Source organism: Malania oleifera, chromosome 12, assembly GCF_029873635.1.
Source record: "Malania oleifera isolate guangnan ecotype guangnan chromosome 12, ASM2987363v1, whole genome shotgun sequence".
NCBI classification, from domain to species: domain Eukaryota; kingdom Viridiplantae; phylum Streptophyta; class Magnoliopsida; order Santalales; family Ximeniaceae; genus Malania; species Malania oleifera.
In genome coordinates this window covers 72,264,100-72,284,454 of record NC_080428.1, presented here as the reverse complement: position 1 = coordinate 72,284,454, position 20,355 = coordinate 72,264,100, and the positions used below count along the sequence as shown (strand labels likewise).

At 34.4% G+C, this 20,355-nt stretch overlaps 1 pseudogene; it reads left to right on the top strand.

Annotated features, from left to right (window-relative positions):
- The first annotated feature begins 609 nt into the window (after nucleotides 1-609).
- On the top strand, nucleotides 610-18,721 carry LOC131144115 (disease resistance protein RPV1-like; annotated as a pseudogene).
- Nucleotides 18,722-20,355: the final 1,634 nt, after the last annotated feature.

Here is a 20,355-nt window from a genome sequence, read left to right as displayed (position 1 = left end):
TTACATCATCGAGTATGCACACAATTAAATATTTAAAGTAAAAAATATGCTTTGATAGGCTTTAGCACTAAAGGTGTGCCTCTTCCAATAGGTGAAAATATTTATAAAAAGAAAAAAAAACAAATTACTTTTATGTTTTTTAATTGTTAAACTAACTACTTTTTTTAAAAACTATTATACCCTCTTTCAAATAGTTATATGAAAAATGAAAAGCTTACATAACTATTAATTATTTATGAATTAAATTGGTTTGAAAACTATTCATAATTACATAACTATTAATTATTTATGAATTAAATTGGTTTGAAAACTATTCATAATTTTGAATTGAATATAGTCTTATTTTTAAAATCCTTTCACTCTCATGTACAATTTTTAAATGCTATTTTTTTCGTACACAGTAAATTATAAAAATGGTTATATTTTTGTTCAAATTTATATCATATAAATTTATATTAATTTATTTTCAAAAAATTAAATCTTAAAAACTAAATTTGAGCGCAAAATGTTTTACCCACAAACTCATGCTATTTAAAAATTTATTTAAAGTTGCTGATTATCTGTAAGAAATTCCAAATTAAAAAGAATAAAAATTCAATGCGAGTTCCTAAAAAAGAGAGGAAAAAAAAAAGAAAAGAAAAGAAGATAATGTTTCTTCCCAGCAGATTGAGAGCGTGCAGGCTAATAGTCAAGGGGCAGCGGTACCCAAATGCGCACAATAGCATCATCCATGGCCAAAATAAGCAAGGACGACGACGACCCTCGTTAGCTTGATGCCAAAAACAGTGTCTCCGATCCAAAATACGCAAAGAGCTCAAGAAAATGAGCCATGCCCAGAGATATGAAGAAAGTATCTTTGCTAGATTAGGTATTTTCTGGGCCATCTATTTTCTTCATTATGTGATAGCGATACTCTCTTTATGGTAGTAAGTGGGTTCGTACTTATCAAATGCATCTAGTTGTGGAGCATAAATTTCCGGCCTTGGATTTGAGATTAGGTGGATTTGAACAAGATTTAATAAAATTTCTGTATTGAATTTTATCCAAATCTACGTAAACTTTCTCAATATAGGATTAATTAATTTAAGGTAGTGTTTGGGAATATGGATTTTATGACTTGAATTTGAATTTGTGTGAATTTGAAAGGAATTCAATTCAATTTTTTACTATCTTCTCACCCAAATCCACGAAATTTTAAGTTGAAAATCTAAATTTCATCCTCCCAAACGCAGGGTTAGCGTTAGGTTCTGAATTGGTTTCAGAATGCATACATGTGGCAAATTACAGACATTTGAACTTGATATCTTGATGGGTAATGACAGATTTAAGTGAGTCAATTTGAAATGATATTATGCAAATTTAATTTTTAATACCGTCTGAATGCTCGGTGTGATTATTCATAGAATGAATTTATCACCACAATTGGTAACAAAAGAACTAAGATCTTCAGACAACCTTGGTGTTTTAAGAAAAAGTGATTGATTTTTTTTAATTGCTGCTATTGAAATCGAATAGGTTGATCTCACATTTAGTGTGAACTAGACAGAATGGTCTCATTCCTAAGGTTTCAAATGTTGCTATATTTAGTTTTTAGTGGCTAAATGGCATTTACCACTTTGCCGCACAATCTTTTAGTAGGAATTTGGTTTTATTAGGAATTTGGGTCAAGCAATCCTGGGTACCCCCAGGAATGTGAGTTGGAAATCCTTCATGCCTATGTTTGGTTCATTCTAGAAATCCTATGTGCTGTTCTGGATTCCTGCAAATCTATTATGCTCTTAAAACATTCCCATCTTATTTTTCAGTAGTTTTGATTGCAATAGAAAAGCATCCTATTCCCGGGCATAGGATTCTCAGGTATCTGATTCCCTGAACCAAACACCTAATTAGGGTTTCTTTAGTTGTGGAAAATAGTTTTCATTTTTCCATTTTTAGCTTGTCATTTTTTTTTTTTTAAAATGCAACCTTGTTTTCTAATTTTCTAAAGTTTATATGGAAAATCTAGAAAACATTAAGAAAGAAGAAAAAAAAAGCATTTCAAGTTTTCTATGCAAATGTTGTAAAATGAAATAATTTCATGATATTTTCATAGTTCTCTAGAAAATTGGAAATGGAAAATGAACACTATTTTCTAGAACTAAACAAGCCCTCAGAGCTGCTGTAATATCTTGAGAGAATTTACATAATCAAGATAGTATATTTACGTATGTAATTTGAGAACCACAGTTGATTGGTGGGTGCATGAGAATGAAGCACTATTATGCAGTAGTGATAGTGAAGCTAAGTGCAAGTTGTTCGTAATAATTGATGGCAATGTTGAGCATTTTGTACAAAAGACAGTCTTAAGTGAATCTAGGTGGTTGTAGCTGGGGAAATGCTGTGGAATGGCTTCTGGCTTCTTCTAAATTTTTTGAAAAAGAGTCCCCTTCTGGACCTAGATGTTGATTTATGATGAGAAGGAAATTTCTGTTCCACAACTTGTCTGGGCACACTGCTATCACTGTCAATGATAGAGAAAAGGATGTGCTGTATACAGCCCTTAAGTTGAAACAAAGCAGTGTGCGTCATAAATATACAGTCTATCCAAGATTTTTCATGAATAATAATGAGCGAACTGCTTGAAAATTTCATAATAAGATTGAATATTCATTTGCTCAATAGGATCATCTTTAGTTTTGAGCTTGTATGTACAAATTATATTGTTTAGATCCATGTTACATTTGTCTCACATGATGTGAAGGCTGTGGGAGTGTAGGGTGCAATAATGGGGTCTCCTTACTGTTACCAAGGAACTTTCTTCTAGGCACTAAGGTCACGTTACATTTTTCTTGCTGTTATCCCATTTCTGATTTGGAGACTTTTTCTAATGACTTGTCCTTTTAGTTATTCCTCTTTGTGGGATCACATTTTGTTGACCTACAAATTGAAATAATTCGAGGACGTATAGAAAGGAAGGAAACTTGACAAAACAGAGATGATCAAAGTTCAGACTCTTTGCTCTCAGGCTTGTGTCATCATTTTATGTAGTATTTGGACTATCATTATTGCCTATGCTTCACATTTTAAGGTTTGATTTAGGTAACACTAATTCCTTGAGATAAACATGCTTAGAAAAATAAGGATGCAAAACTAATTCCTTGAGACAAACATGCTTATAAAAATAAGGATATATGTATATATATTTAAAATCTAAACATAATAGTGTACTTAGATGCCCATATACAGATATTTTGTATAATCTAACTTTAAAAGTATGATTTTTTTAGGGGTACTGAAGTAGGTCCACATAAAGGTACTTTTGTAACGATTAACAAACTCAAAAGTTATTGATATTTTTGTCAAATATAATCTTGTACTTCAAATATAAGTGTAATTTTTTGTAAAAGTGAGGATGTTGTTGTTAAACATAATATTTTATGCATTTATGTATTCATATTTATAGACAAACACACACACACACACACACACACACTCTTAAAGAGTAATATTTGCATAAGAACTCAGGTTGTTGATGGCAATGACAGACAGGGGCCTTTTTCACAGTGTGGATGCTGAAATGTTTTTTGGTTTATTATGTTATGTTGGTTTATATTTCCTTTCTTGTGGATTGTATGTTCTTTGTTTATTTCTATGCTTTAGAAGTGTACAACAACAACAAGCCTTAAGTCCCACTAGGTGGGGTTGGTTACATGAATCCTTTTTCGCCAATTCACTTGATCTAGAGCATTTTACTCTATTAGATGAAGGTCTATTAAATCCTTCCTCACAACCTCATTCAAAGTTATTTTAGGCCTACCCCTACCCCTTTTCATGCGAGAAACTATAACTAACTCACTCCTCCTCATAGGTGCTTTACTAGGCCTATGTTTCAAATGCCCAAACCATCTAAGTCGCCCCTCACTTATCTTGTTTTCAATCGGTTCTATGCCTAAATTGTTGCGTATATGTTCATTTCTTACCCTATCTTTTAATGTTAAACCACTCATCCACCTTAACATACGCATCTCAACAATTTTCATTTTTTGTACATGTTGTTTCTTAGTTGCCCAACATTCTAAACCATAAAGCATTGCTAGCCTTATAGCCTTATTATAAAACTTTCCTTTTAATTTTAAGGGTAATACTCTAGAAGTGTGTTAATGGTTTTATACGATCAATTCAATGAGCAACTCTCAAATATTATTGTGTTGTAATTTTGCACCTAGGATATGTTATTTTCCTTTAATGGGACATAAAGGCTAGCATTTACATTGCATTATGTTCTTTTAGATAATACAATTCAGAGTATTGTTTTAGAAGCTTCATGATTCAAATCTAGCAAGAGCATATGTGCTTACATAAGCTGTCTTGCTTTACGAGAAGTTGGTACATCAAGAATATTGTCAGATATTTTAGGAAACCCCACTAAAGGTGTGTTTATGTTACGCTTTTTTGCCATTGGCTTTCGTTATATGATCTTGCAACTGATGTTCCAAGAATTAATTTGTTCAAGGATTGCTGTAATCCTCACAGCGGTCAGATCTCTAAACTAAAATTAATAATGAACTTATGTTGTTGTAATCACCTTCATTAGCCAGCTGTATTTAACCATTTTTTGTTTCTTCTTTCCCCTCTCTTTCCCCTACACTCTTCTAGACAATAGATTTATCTCTACTAATATACTTGTCAAGTCACTATGTTAGCTAAAAGGAACCATTTATAATTTGTGTTAAGTCTTGTGCAATTCAGAAAATGAATGAATTTATGCCTAAATAATGAAATGATCGCTACATGCAAATAGGCAGAGGTGGAAAATAGTTGCCATCAATGTTTTAAAAGCATTTGATGCTGACCTTGAGACTTGCCTCAAGATGATGTGTGTTTAAAATGCCCTTAGGCATAGTTTATGATACAAACTCTTAAAAGTCGAACACAAAATACAGTATGTCTCACATTTTTTTGCAAAATATATGCCTTTTGCATTTTTTTGGTGGGCTTACCATTTGGGTTTGTGAATTTCAGTCAGATTTGGTTAGTAAACTATGGTTAGAAAAATATAGTTAGTTGCATTTATGAAATGATGTTTAAGAAGGGCCCAAATTTGAGTGATTCTTTAAAACTTTTGAACCTAGGGGTTTGTTTGGTGTCGTCGTTGTTTCTTATTTTCTGTTTCTGTTTCTCCATAGTGAAAAAATAGATTATAAAAATGCGTTTATTGCTCTTATTAGTTGTTAATTTCTATTGCTGGTTTTCAACTATTTGCCAAAAAATTGAAAACCAGATTTTATTGTTTTCATTTGTTTTGGCGATCTGCTGCTAGAAAATTTAATATCGAGAAATAGTTTTTTTGAATTAAATTATTCATTTTATATACTTATGAATTAAAATAAATATTAAATAATCATATAAATTTAAATATAATTAAAATAAAAATATGCATAAATTTTAAAAAATAATAATAAAGTCAATTACAAAATACTTTTACTATTTTTCAATTGTGATGTCTAATAAAATTTCATTGTAAAGTAAATTTTGAAAGTAGAACAATTAAGTAAAATAATCATAATAAATTTTATTTTTATTATAGTAATTTTTTTAATGTGTATTATTTGTAATTTTATTGTTTTAATCATATTTTGATAATATTTTAATTTAAAGATGAAAATGAGCATTTTTTAAATTAAGTTCTTAGTTTGTATTAGTTTTATGAATGTTAACCAAACAGGTTGTTGGTTTCTAGTTTCTAGTTTCTATTTTTCTGGTTTTTGGTTTTTGCTTCTCTAATTTTTGATAGTGATTCCAAACAGTCGTGATATTTCTTCCCACCAATTTCACGTTGTGTGATGGCATCGGTAACCCAAAAAATCTTTACGTAATAGCATTACGTAACCGTCGCGACCGTTTTTTAAAACCATGTTAGCAGGGTCTAAACTGTAACTATATTTCTATTTCAAGGATTGAGCATTTTTTTTATTACTTTTCTCAGGTTGTTGCGCCAAAACATTATGGCGAGTTCATTCTTTGAAATGAAAATTGGATAAAAGTTTTGTCTCTAAAAGGAAACAAGATAGAAGTTAATAGCCCTGACTAATATATGGGCTTTAGCAGAAAATCTTAAGAGAATTTTGGGAAGATATGGACGGTGTTATACAAGGGATATTAGGGACAGAGAAAATACTTATAGGGGCTGATTTGAATGACACATTGGAAAGGATGGTAAAGGTTACGAGAGGATACGTGGAGGCAATGGATATGAAGATAAAAATGAGTTTGGGGATATGATCTTAGACTTTGCCATGTGATATGAACTTATTACAATGAATAGTTGCTTTAAGAGATAAGAACACTTGATAACCTTCAAGAATGGAAAAAATAAAAGTCAAATAGATATTTTCTTAGTTTTTTAGTGTTAGATATATGTATTAAAAAATGAAAGAGAAAGGGTAATATAAATTAGTGCAAGAGAATTAGGTGATGGAATCTAAAGGAAGAAAATATAATAAAATTTAAAGATAAAATGATCAAAGATGGTGATTGGGGTGCTAGACACAAAAACCCTTTGGAGTAGGATAGTTAGTTCTATTAAAAAGATAGCAAGAGAGATTTAGATGAATCAGGAGGAGGATTCTTGGATAGTAAAGAAAGTTGGTGGTGAGATCAGATGTCACATAGGCAGTAAAGACAAAATAAATTTGGTAGAAAACATGCAAAATGTAGAAATATAGACAACATTGAATGTATAAAGGGGTGAGAAAAGATGCAAAAAAGGTCATTAGTGAAGCTAAACACAAATTATATAATAATTATAGGTTAGATTAGATACAAACGAAGGGAGGAAAAAATGTATTTAAACTTACTAGAGTTAGAGAAAGAAAGAACAAGGACTTAGGTAATGTAAAATGTATAAAAAAAATGAGGATGTCATTGTCTTGGTTAAGACATGACAGAAGGATGGTGAAGTTACTTATTTATTGGAACCTAACTAGATAGCTTAAACTTAGAATTGAAAAATGACGAAATGACTAAAAATATGAGATTTACCTGTAAAATTAGAGTTAATGAAGTTAAGCTTGCATCAAAAAAATGAAAAATGGAAAAAACTACTTGAATGGATAAGATTCCATATTGGAATGCCTATGTTAATGAAATTATAAGGTTAACTAATTTATTTAGCATAATTATAAAAACTAAGAAAATTTTGGATGAATGGAAGAAAAACACTTTAATACTTGTATACAAAAATAAAGGTGATACTGAAAATCATAATAACTATTATGGAATTAAACTTAAGAGTCATATAATGGAACTATGAGAAAGGGTAGTTGAACAAAGATTATGGTTGGAAATGAGGGTCTCCGAAAATCAATTTGGTCATGTACCTGGAGATCTACTATAGAAGTTGTATCTTTTAAGAAGATTAAAGGAAAAGCTTAGGGAAAAGAAGAGTTGCACATGGTTTTTATTAAGTTAGAGAAAGTTTATGATAGGGTACGTAGGGAAGTTTTGTGGTGGATTTTAGGAAAAAAACAAAAAAAGGCATTTGTAGTAGGTATGCTAGCGTGAGGAGTACAAGTGAAGAAGCTAGGAAATTTTTGATCACAATAGGACGTACATCAAGGATCTTATTTGAGCCCTTATCTTTTTGCTCTAACAATGAATGAACTTATTAGGAGTATCCAAAATGAGGTTCCATGGTGTACGTTGTTTGTAGATGATACTGTCTTGATTGGTGAAACTAGGGATGAAGTAGAATATAAGTTTAAATTAAGAAGCTTAGAATCTATAGGTTTTAGGATTAGTAGAAATAGGCAAAATATAAGAAATGTAATTTCAATCATATAGGAGGAATATTGGAGAAATTATTAAACTTGATGGTCAAGAAATCAATAGAACTAGTAGATTTCAATACCTTGGATTTATTATGTAATCTGAAGGAGAAATTGAAGAAGATGTAATACATAAGAGTTAAAGTAGGTTGAGTAAAATGGAGAAGTGCTTTGAGCGCACTTTGTGATTGTAGAATACCCTTAAATTAATGGGGAGTTCTATAGGATGGGTATAAGACTAGTTATCCTATATGAATCTGAATATTGGGCAACTAAGAAACAACATGTCCATAAAGAAAAAGTTGCTGATATGAGAATGATAAGATGGATGAGTGGTATAACATTAAAAGATAAATTAAGGAATGAAGGCATAGCTCTCGTAGAAGATAAAGGAGGGGCGACTCAGACGGTTGGGACATGTGCAAAGTAGGTAAAACAGTGGGCTAGTGAGGAGGAGTGAGTTAATTATTGTGAGGGGCAATAGAAGAGGTAGGGGATAGATTTAAAACAACTTGGGATGATTTAGTGATAAGGATCTAATAGCTGTAAATTTGTCAGAGTAAGTTAAAAGAAATCATGTAGCCATTCCTGCGTAGTAGGACTTCTTGGTTTGTTGTTGTTCTTTGCTTTCATGTCATCCACATCGGATAGCTTCTTGCTAATGTGTCATCCACATCATTTTTAGGTATTTTTTACTAGGCGGAGGGCGTTCCTAAAATTGTAGTAGTTTTGGAGTTTTATTCCTTTAAAAGGAGGGTAGAAAAAGAGCAGTCCCCAAAAATAAATAAAAGGGTAAAAGTTTAGTCCCTGCTAGTGTAATATACCTATAAAATTTTGCTTTGGCCCAAAAATATTGTGTTTTTTTGTTATTATTATTAGTATTTGTTAAAATCCCAAGTATCATTGTAAATAATAAACAAATTAGGAAAGTGGGTAAATGTGAGGGATTTGATATTATTTAGTAAGGGGATTGTTTCCTTGTTTAGAATAGGTGATTGTATTATATAAGATTGAGATGTACATATGAAAAAATTAATTTAATGTAATTCAAGGCTTCTGCTTACATGGTATCAGAGCTAGGGTTTCTTAACCTTAGCTAACAATGGCTAGCAGCACCAGCAAAGGGGCAACCTCATCTGGAAAATCTGACAAGGATTCCGAGGTTACGTCCATTGGGGGTTTGAATGGCCAGGACAATACAACCTTTCCACTCTTAGTGGAGAAATTGAACGAGAAAAACTTTCGAGAATGGGCTCAATCCATAAAGTTGGTGATTGAAGGAAAAGGAAAACTAGGTTACCTTACTGGAGAAAGGAGGAAACCCGACCCTATTGATGTTGTAACCTTGCAAACATGGAGATCCGAAAACTCCATGGTCACGGCTTGGCTTGTTAACTCGATGAAGCCAGCGATTGGTAAAATATACTTGTTCTTACCCACGACGAAGGATGTCTGGGACGCCGTTCGCGAAACCTACTTCGATGTTGAGAGCTATTCACAAATCTTTGACATCAAATCTCGGTTGTGGCAAATGAGGCAAGGTGATAGATTCACGGAGTATTTCATGGAGATGACCCATCTCTAGCAGGAGCTCGATCTGAGCATCGACGAGGAGTGGGAGTGCTCCAGCGACAACACACGATACCGAAAGAGGCTCGAAAACAAAAGGGTCTTTGAGTTTCTTGCCGGCCTCAAACCAAGATCTGGACGACGTGAGGGGACACATCCTTGGCTGGCGACCTCTTCCTTCAACCCGAGAGGCCTTCGCAGAAGTTAGGAGGGAGGAGAGTAGGAGGTGTGTGATGTTGAGGCCCTAAGGTGACCGGGTCGGGTTGGACCTATCCGTATTCGCCCCAAATTCAAATGGGAACACTAATGGGCTTGATGTTTCGGCCCTTGTATCAAAAGGCCCAGGAGGATCCAGTCAACAACCACAAAAAGGTAAATTATGATGTGAACATTCCCACAAAACAGGCCATTCAAAAGATACCTGCTGGCAGATTCATGGAAAACCGGCAGATTGGAAGCCGAGACAATACCAAAAAATCATGGGTACTAGGCAAGCACTGACGAGTCAACTGAAAAATTACAAGGAGAAAAAACCAATAATAGCTCCCCAAGTAGTGCATTCAATCCTAAGCAGTTAGATCAGCTGTATGAAATGATTTCGTCAATTCAAACATCGGGTCAGTCTTCCTCTGGTTCCTTGGCTCACCGAGGTAATTATTTATCAGCCTTAAATACTACATCCTGTTACAAATCTCCATGGATAATTGACTCGGGTGCATCTGATCATATGACTGGTTCTTATTAGTTGTTTTCATCCTACTCACCATATGTTGGGAATTTGAGAGTAAAAATTGCAGATGGCTCCCTCTCACCAGTTGCCGGTAAAGGACGTATTTGCATATCTGACTCTGTAGCTTTAAAATCTGTCCTACACGTTCCCAAGTTATCTTGCAACCTGTTATCCATCAGCCAGTTAACAAAAATTCAAATTGTTCTGCTAAATTTGTTTCATCTCATTGTATTTTTCAGGACCTATCATTGGGGAAGACGATTGGCACTACTAAGGCATATGTCGGACTCTACTACTTTGAGGAGGCAAGCTTGAGCGAACTATGTAATACTGCAATTTGTGATTCTGCATCTATTTCTAGAGATAGTGAACTTTTATTATGGTATTCAAGGATGGGTCATCCCAATTTCCAATATTTAAAACATTTGTTTCTTTCTATTTGTTTAAATAAAATGTCTTATGAGTTTCAATGTAAAGTGTGTGAGCTTCCAAAACACCGTCGTACTTCTTTCCCATCATCGATATACAAACCATTTCGCCCATTTACTATGATTCACAGTGATTTGTGGGGTCCCTCACGTTCCTTCAATCACACCAATACAAAATGGTTCGTTATTTTTATTGATGACCATACTCGTCTTTGTTGGGTTTACTTGCTGAAAGACAAAACTAAAGTCTGCTCCATTTTCATTAGTTTTCATTCCATGATTCATACACAGTTCCAGACTCATATTCAAATTTTACGTACTAATAATAGTAGGGAATATTTTAATACTATTCTGGGAACTTATCTTCAAGAAAATGGGATTGTTCATCAGAGTTCTTATGTGGATACCCCTTAACAAAGTGCGGTTGTTGAAAGAAAAAATTGACATATACTTGAAGTAGCCCGAGCATTAATGTTCACTACCAACATGTAAAACTATTTTTGGGGAGATGCCATCTTAACAGCTACACATCTCATTAATCGAATGCTGAGTTGAGTACTTTCCTTTGCCACCCCTCTTCATGTTCACGCACACCATTGGTATAAATTGGATCTCCGTGCCGTTAAATGTGTCTTCCTTGTTTATTCCTTTACCTAGAAAGGCTACAAATGCTATGATCCTGTCTAAAAAAGGCTGTTTGTTAGTCTTGATGTTACTTTCTTTGAAACCACTCCTTATTTCCCAAAGCCCTCTCTTCAAGGGGAGAAATGGAGTGAAGATCGGTTTTTTGACTTCTTTACTACTGAATCCGCGTCATCTGAACCCGTACCACCTATTGAGCCTCCCATTGCTTCATTCCTTGATCCATCTATTGAGCCTTCCATTGCATCACTTCCTGACCTGCCAAATACAACAGAACACTTAACCTCAAGGGGAGATACAGGAAAGTAAAACAACGCAGACATAATTGTTTACTCAAGAAAGCCGAACACAGAGAATGGGAAGAATCTCATACTTGAGGCACCAAGATCGTTGGAACCGGTGATGGCTTCGAATAACCAAGAGTCCACGCCCAATCCCGATCTAGTAATTGAGCTTCCTGCTGATAATCCTGTACCTGATGATATCAATTTACCTATTGCAATCAGAAAACAAACCAGGTCATGTACTCAATACCTCTAGTCTAAATACATGTCTTATAAAAGCTTGTCTACAGGATATCGTACTTTTGTCTCTAACCTTGAGAGGATGAGAATTCCAAAGAACATTCAGGAAGCTCTAGAAATACCTAAATGGAGAGAGGCGGTCATGGAGGAAATGCGGGCCCTAGAAAAAAATGGAACTTGGGAGTTGATAAATTTGCCGAGAGGGAAGAAGCCAGTGGGTTGTAAATTGGTTTTCAGAGTGAAATATAAATCTGATGGGACATTTGAAAGATATAAAGTTAGACTTGTTACAAAAGGATTTACACAGGCTTACGACATTGACTATACAGAGACATTTACACCAGTGGCAAACTTAAATACAGTTCGGGTCCTTTTGTCCTTGGCAGCCAATCTAGATTGGCCACTACAACAACTTGATATTAAAAATGCATTTTTAAATGGCGAGTTAGAAGAAGAAGTTTACATGACTATACCACTAGGATTAAGTGGGAAAGGTGAAGAAAACAGAGTGTGTAAACTCAAGAAGTCCTTGTATGGACTAAAACAATCTCCCAAAGCATGGTTCAACAGATTTGTAAAAGTAATAAAGAATCAAGGTTATTGACAAGGGCAATCAGATCACACCTTGTTCTTCCAACAGTCTAAAAGAGGTAAGAAAACAATTCTAATAGTATACGTTGATGATATAATCCTTACTGGTGATGATACAGTAGAGATGGAGAGATTGAAGAAAATTCTGGCTGCTGAATTTGAAGTTAAAGACTTGGGACAAATGCGGTATTTTTTGGGCATGGAAGTTGCGAGAACGAGAAAGGGAATTAGTGTTTCTCAGCGAAATTATGTTATTGATCTCCTAATTGAAAATGGCATGCTTGGATGCAAACCCAGCTAAACCCCGATTGAACAGTAAAGAGGGTTGAAGACTGTGGAATACCAGTTGAAAAGGAAAGATATCAGAGATTAATTGGCAAGCTAATCTACCTATCACATACTAGAGATATTGCATTTGTAGTCAGTGTAGTAAGCCAACACATGCATTCACCAAAAGAAGCCCACTTAGATGTTGTGTACAAGATCCTTCAATATCTCAAGGAATCCCCAGGAAGAGGACTCTTCTTCAAGAAATGTGAAAGCAAGGAAGTTGAGATCTTTACAGATGCAAATTGGGCAGGATCAGTGGAGGATAGAAGGTCCATCACAGATTATTGCACATTCGTCTGGGGAAATCTGGGAACTTGGAGAAGCAAAAAACAGAATGTAGTGATTCGTAGTAGTGCTGAAACTGAATTCAGGGCAGTTGCTCAAGGGATATGTGAAGGACCGTGGTTACGGAAACTCTTGGAATAATTATAGGTCTGGGTGAAATTTCCTATCAAACTCTATTGTGACAATAAAGTAGCTATCAGCATCTCTCTCAATCCAGTTCAACATGATAGGACTAAGCATGTGAAAGTGGACAGATACTTTATCAAAGAAAAAATTGAAGAAGGAATTATCTGTATGACTTATGTACCTACCAAGGAACAAACTGTAGATATCTTTACTAAAGGGTTGGGATGACAGAACTTTGATGATCTCATTAGCAAGTTGGAGATGATTAATACTTATGATCCAACTTGAGGGGGAGTGTTAAAATCCTAAGTATCATTGTAAATAATAAACAAATTAGAAAAGTGGGTAAATGTCGGGGATTTGATATTATTCGGTAAGAGGATTGTTTCCTTGTTTAGAATAGGTGATTGTATTATATAAGATTGGGATGTACATATGAAAAAATTTATTTAATGTAATTCAAGGCTTCCGCTTACATTATTGGATGATGGAGAAACCATAGAAGCAAGCATATAAAACCCCCATAATGGCACGCCCCTTAACCCTTCTCCGTTCATGTCTTGTTGGGGCTGAAACATTGGGCCTTGTGTTTATTTTCATAAAGTGTTTCTAACAACCCATCTCGAGTTATTTTATTTCTTTTATTTAATATATTGTTTTTCCTTTATCAAGATATGGCAGCACTCAAAACACTTCTAATGGCTTTGCATATGACTGACCTTGATTCTGTCGTTCATTCAATCCCATTTCAATACTAGAAAGACCAATGCTTTTACTTAAAGTTATTGGCCTAGTCATTTTTGCTTGTCATGGTCTTATGTGCTTAATATTTCTTTATTAAAAAATCTTGAGGCAGAGACCAAGGCAGAATAGAGTAAGAGAAATGTTGACTAATAATATGGTATCTCTTGGATGGTGCCAAGGTAGCAAAAGATAGGATAGTTTTCCAAGTTCGTTAATTGATAAGGAATTAATTTGCAGCCCACTTAACAACTATTGAACTGTTATGAGAATTATGAACCAACACAAAGAAATAAACGGTTTTATCCACATGGAATTATGGTCACTTCTCCATCTTATGGCAATTACTCATTTCCATCTTGCTACCTACTTTTTTCGTGCATTAATTAATGCTTACTGTGATTCAATGAGGACAGTTGACTTTGAAGAAAGAAATACAACTGTTTACTTTTTTTGGACATATCATACATCTTTTCTCATTCCTCTTTCTTCCATTTAACCGTAACAGCTGTTTATTCACACGTTTGTGGTCCTTTTTTTTTTTTAATTTCCTTATTGATCATGTTTATTAGCAGTGAAGAAGAAGAATTGATTCGTTGTCTAGTAAAAAGGGTTTTAACTGAATTAAGCAATACACCGTTGGCTGTGGCTACGTATATCGTTGGACTTGATTCTCATGTAGAAAAACTGATGGGTCGATTAACTGTTAAATCTGGTGGCATCCAAGTTTGGGGCTTCATGGAATTGGTGGAGTTGGTGAGACAACCCTTGCTAAAGCTCTTTATAATAAGCTTGTCACTCACTTTGAGTTCTGCAGTTTCATTTCAAATGTTAGAGAAACTTCAGCACAGGAGAACGGTTTAGTGGCTCTTCAAAACAAAGTTATCAATGATCTTTCTATGGGTAAGATGTTACCTGTATATGGATATAATGCTGGTATAATTGCAATCAAACAGACTGTTCACGAGAAGCAAGTTCTTGTTGTTTTAGACAATGTTGATGATGTGAGCCAACCGAATGCACTAGCTGCCAGCAGAGAATGGTTTTGTGAACAAAGCTGAATCATCATTACCACGAGAATTCAAGAAGTTTTACTTAAGTATCAAGTGGACATGCTCTATGAGGTGAAAGAGTTGGATTCCTCTGACTCATTGAAACTTTTTAGTTGCCATGCACTTAGAAGAGAGAAACGTACAGAGAACTTCTACAATCTGTCCAAGTAAATTGTCTCTCTTACAGGAGGATTGCCATTGGCTCTTGAAGTTTTTGATTCCTTTTTGTTTGATAAGAGGAGAGTGGAGGAATGGAAAGATGCTCTGCAAAAGTTGCAACAAATTCGTCCACCTCAGCTTCAAGATATTCTAAAGATAAGTTTTGATGGTCTCGATGAACAAGAGAAGTGTATGTTCCTCAACATTGCATGTTTACTTGTTAAAATGGGGATGAAGAGAGATTATGCAATTGACGTGTGGAAGGGCTGTGGTTTCAGTGCTGAGATGGCTGTCAATGTTCTTACAGCAAAATCTCTCATTAAGATCACTGATGACGGTGACTTTTGGATGCATGATCAAGTTAGAGACATGGGGAGACAAATTGTTCGGTATGAAAACCTTGTAGATCCTGGTATGCGCAGTAGACTCTGGAATCATGATGAAATTTTGCGGGTCTTGGAGGCTGAGATGGTATGATTGATTGTATGATTCCTCCTCTAGTAGTCTCTGTTTCTTTTCTTATGTCAGTTTAAGATTTTAAATTTACAAAAAACATTTAAACCATGCTGCAGTAATACAAGTCTGTAAAACCTGTTTGACTAATTTTCTTTTAACCTATATGTCTAGCATGTTTTGGCAAGGATGCGTATATTGTGACGACCCTCCCCCTACCCTGGCAAAGCAGGGAGCCTTAGGGTCCGGAGATGACCTTTGAGTAGCAAGTTTTGGTCCAATAGTTCTTTCCATGTGGCACAAAATAATTAAATGCTCACACATGCCAGAAAAAGGCAAATTCATCCTTCGATTAAATTGGGAGCATGTGTAACCAGAGACAGTGCTTTCTTACTTGAGGGGGCAAATTATAGAACTCTGTAGTTTTCTATTTGCATTTAAGATCACTATTGTAAAACACTATAGGCTGATCCTAAAATACAACACTTACATTCATGATTGCTAGCCCCCATGTGCATACATTGTGCATGCTTTGGGGGCCCTTTGTCTTTATTTAACAGATATTATGTTATAAATATGGAGGCAAGGGGTATGCTTGAAAAACAAAGATGTAGGGTAGGTACATTTTTTCAAAAAACATAGTGGTCAAAATAATGGTGGAACTGGAAAGTGAGTTAGAGGAGAAATGGTGCTTTTTGTTTATTTAGAACTTTCTTTCAATGTCATTTTCATAATTGTTTAATGCGTAGTAGATGAGATATCGATAAAATGTAATGAGGTCAAAAAATTTCTTGAATATTAAAATTGCAGACTAAGCAGCTGGGCCTTTGCTTAATAATAGCATTGATAAATACATTTTAATTTTCATTCCCACTCTTCTATTTAGAGTTTTTCAATAAGGAGAGAAGAAATTTGGTTCAATGCAAAGAAAATTTTGTTGCTTCTTCTTTTAACCCTATCCTGTTTTCCTCCCTCCATCTGGATAAGAAAAAAATAGTCATGTTGTTTGATTGTTTATGCCTTCCCTTATTGTGTTTTTGGCTGTGGCAGATGTCATCTGTCTCACATATTAAATACTACATTTTAGTACTCAATTTCTGATTATTTATTCCCTTTATTACTTGGCTCTTTCTGAGCTTTAAAAATTTTTTCCCATACAATTTGTTAGGGCTCGAGGCATATTGAAGGGATCATTCTGGACTTTAAAAATAAGAACTTTGTAAACCATCTTACTGCCAAAAAAATTGCTTGGAATGAATTTTGGAGAGCTTCTAATTTTGCCTCTGCAGTTATATACTCTAGAGAAACTCTGAAGAAATATTTTCACCATGACATGGAGGCAGGGGAAGAGATGCTTTACACGAAACCATTTGAATCTATGGTTAATCTAAGATTGCTTCAAATCAATCATGTGAAAATGGAAGGGAGTTTCAAGCATATGCCTGCTGGACTGAAGTGGTTGCAATGGAAAGGTTGTCCTTTAGAAATTCTTCCGGATGACTTTTTTCCTCAAGAACTTGCTGTTCTTGATCTCTCAAAAAGCAAGATTAAACATTTGTGGAACTGGAGATGGTGGAGTTGGCATAGGAACCAGGTTTGTCACACTTCTCAAGCACAGTAATTTGGTTGTCTTATTAATGATTTGACTCGGTATAATTTGGAATTCATTGATGATCTAATATGTAAGAATTTCTACAACAATTACGATCCCCATATCACAACAATCATATTGCAATTTTTGAAATCTAAATTTTAATTTATTTTATTTTATATAGTGGCTACATGACTCATAATAACCTGTTTTATGTGTATTGTCAGGAAATGACTGTAGGACTTGACCACAGTCTACCTGTATAAATGCTTTAGGATTCTGATGCTGCATGTTTCCTTTGTTTTCTTCACAATTTTTGAATGCTGTCATGAAGTTAGTGTTCAGTTACAAAATGATTTGTATGTTCCAAGGCTTTTTTGTATGTCACTCCATTCTTTTCATTATCTTTTTCCTTGCCCTAGTTTTCCTTATATTTCAATCATATTTCCTGTGATTTTGTTCTTGTTTTTCACTGAATGAAAACTTCTTATTTGACAGGTAGCTAGGAAGTTGATGGTTTTGAATCTCCACAGTTGTTATAATTTAACTTCCATTCCTGATTTATCGGGACATCGGTCCCTGGAGAAGCTAATTCTAGCGGGTTGCATTGCACTGAATAAGATTCATAAATCAGTTGGGGATCTGAATACTTTACTTCACTTGAACCTGAGAGACTGTCCAAACTTGGTTGAATTCCCAAATGATGTCTCTGGGCTGAAACAGCTTGAAACCCTTATCCTTTCTGGTTGCTCAAAACTGAAAGAATTACCAGAGAACTTGAGCAGCATGAAATCATTGAGAACTTCTTCTTGATGGAACTGCTATAGCAAAGCTTCCAGAATCTATATTCCATCTTACAAAACTTGAAAGACTCAGTGTAAAGGATTGCCAATCATTGAAACAACTGCCCATTTGCATAGGAAATCTGACTTCTTTAAGAGAACTCTCTCTTTATCACTTTGCGTTGGAAGAAATACCTGCTTCTATTGGATCTTTGAAAAATCTAGAAAAACTAGATTTGATGTGGTGTATATCACTCACTGCAATTCCTGTTTCTGTTGGCAATCTCAAATTGATGAAAGAATTTCTGCTTAATCGAAGCTCAATTAAAGAATTGCCTGCTTCTATTGCTTCGCTATCCTATTTGAAGAACTTACTGGTTGGAGAATGTTGTTCTCTGGATACATTGCCTCTTTCCATAGATGGATTAGCCTCCATGGTGGAGCTTTGGTTAGATGGGACTAACATCACATATTTACCAGGTCAAATTGGCGCCTTGAAAATGCTTGAGAAGCTTGAGATGAGGAACTGCAGATCTCTTAGGTCATTGCCAGAATCAATTGGAAGCATTTTGACTCTTACCACATTGAACATGGTGGGTGCAGCAATATCTGAGCTGCCAGAGTCCATTGGGATGCTGGAAAATCTCATCTTCTTAAGATTGAACAAATGCATAAAGCTTTGCAGGCTGCCAGCTTCAAGAAGAAAACATCGGACAAGAGGTCAAAATTCTCAGTGGGCAGGAAACACCGGAGCTTCTTGTAGTTCCGACATCTTTCACAAATCTCACCTCATTAATGGAATTCGATGCCCGTGGTTGGAAAATATCTGGAAAAATTCCTGATGATTTTGGGAAGTTGTCATCTTTAGAGATTTTGAATCTTGGACACAATAATTTTTTCAGCCTTCCATCTAGTTTGCGGGGTCTTACCATTCTTAAAAAGCTTTTTTTGCCCCATTATAATAAACTTAAATATCTCCCTCCCCTTCCCTCAAAAGTATTTTTTGATCTTTCATATAAGAAAATTTTTAAATGCTATTATTTTTTTTAGAAAAATTTTCATAAATATACTGCAGTCAAGGATTTTCAATTATCATGAACTTCACATCAATAACCTTTATGCGAAAAATAAATAAATCGAAAACTATAAACTTTACATATTAGAATCGGTCATATCGAACCTATCGAGAAGAACACCCGGAGAATTCAAAGAAATTGTTTTTCCCACTTTTCCTCTTTCTCTTTCCTTCCTTTACCAGATATATGAGATCTTCTGATGATTAGAGAAGTAGAGGCAGAGAGAGGACAATTACTTTCTTCCTATCTTTTCTTTACAGTTAACATCACCATGTAGCTAACCCTTAGGGCTTATGAGTTTAGCTTTTCATTTCTCTTCTTTAGCTCTCTTTTTGTGATGACCCAAAAATATATATATGATTAAAGTACAATAATAATAAAATAATAAAAATGGTCATTGAGTTAATATCAATACAGAAGTGTTTTTCTGTAGGATCCTTGATTCAATGTTTGATGCCTAAGAAAGACCTTGTCTAAGCGAGTGGTCAGAGACCATTGCGGTTCAGTCGCTCCCTGGAGGTCGGCCTGATCAAAATGGAATTTCATAAGATAAACAGGATAAACACTGTTTGTACACGTAAATAAGTATATATACATAAAATAGTATTTTGACAGACATAATTTGTAAAAATACATAATAAGATGATAATAATATAAATATCATATGTGGGGTCCACAAGACTATGTGGGGTCCACATGAGTCCCGAAACCGTATGAAGGTTTACTTGAGTTTCAAAGCTATGTAAGATGCATAAAATCGTATGAGAGGTATTCGAGTTACGTAAAATTCATTTGGGTCTTGAAGTTGTGTGGGGCCCATAAGACCATATGGGGCCCACACGACCATGTGGGGGCCACATGAGTTTTCAAAATTTAAATTTAATTCTTATTCAATAAAATAAAATAAATAAATACTAAAAATAGTTTAAAAGTAATAACAATGATAATAATGATTAAAAAAAATAATGAAATAATAAAATAATTAATTAACTAATTAATTAATTAGGTAAGTAATTAATTAAAAATTTATTTAATGGGAATGGTGGCAAGCACTCCCACATGGCCTCCATCCCCATCCCATACTCAACCCATACCTTGCCCATCCTTTGCCCATTTTTTAATTTAAAAAAAATTATAATTTCACCCATCTCCCTACACTTTTACAAATTCCATTTCTTTCCCAAAATTTTCCTATAAATAGGGAGCTCTCAATTTTCATTTTTCACAACAATTTTCTAAGGAAAAGAAGGATTAGTGAGTGAAAGAAATTGTGGTGGAGAGAGAATTTTTTAGTAAGTTCTCAATCGCCCACTTTTTCCGATCTCATTGCTTAAAGATAGTTTTTGTATTCGTAGCACACGGTAAAAGAAGAAGTAAGTAAATTTTGATTATGTTAGTTTTTTTTTATTTAAAATTCATACCCGAGTTTATTTTATAAGTAAATTTCAATAATGTTAATTAGTTCCACAAA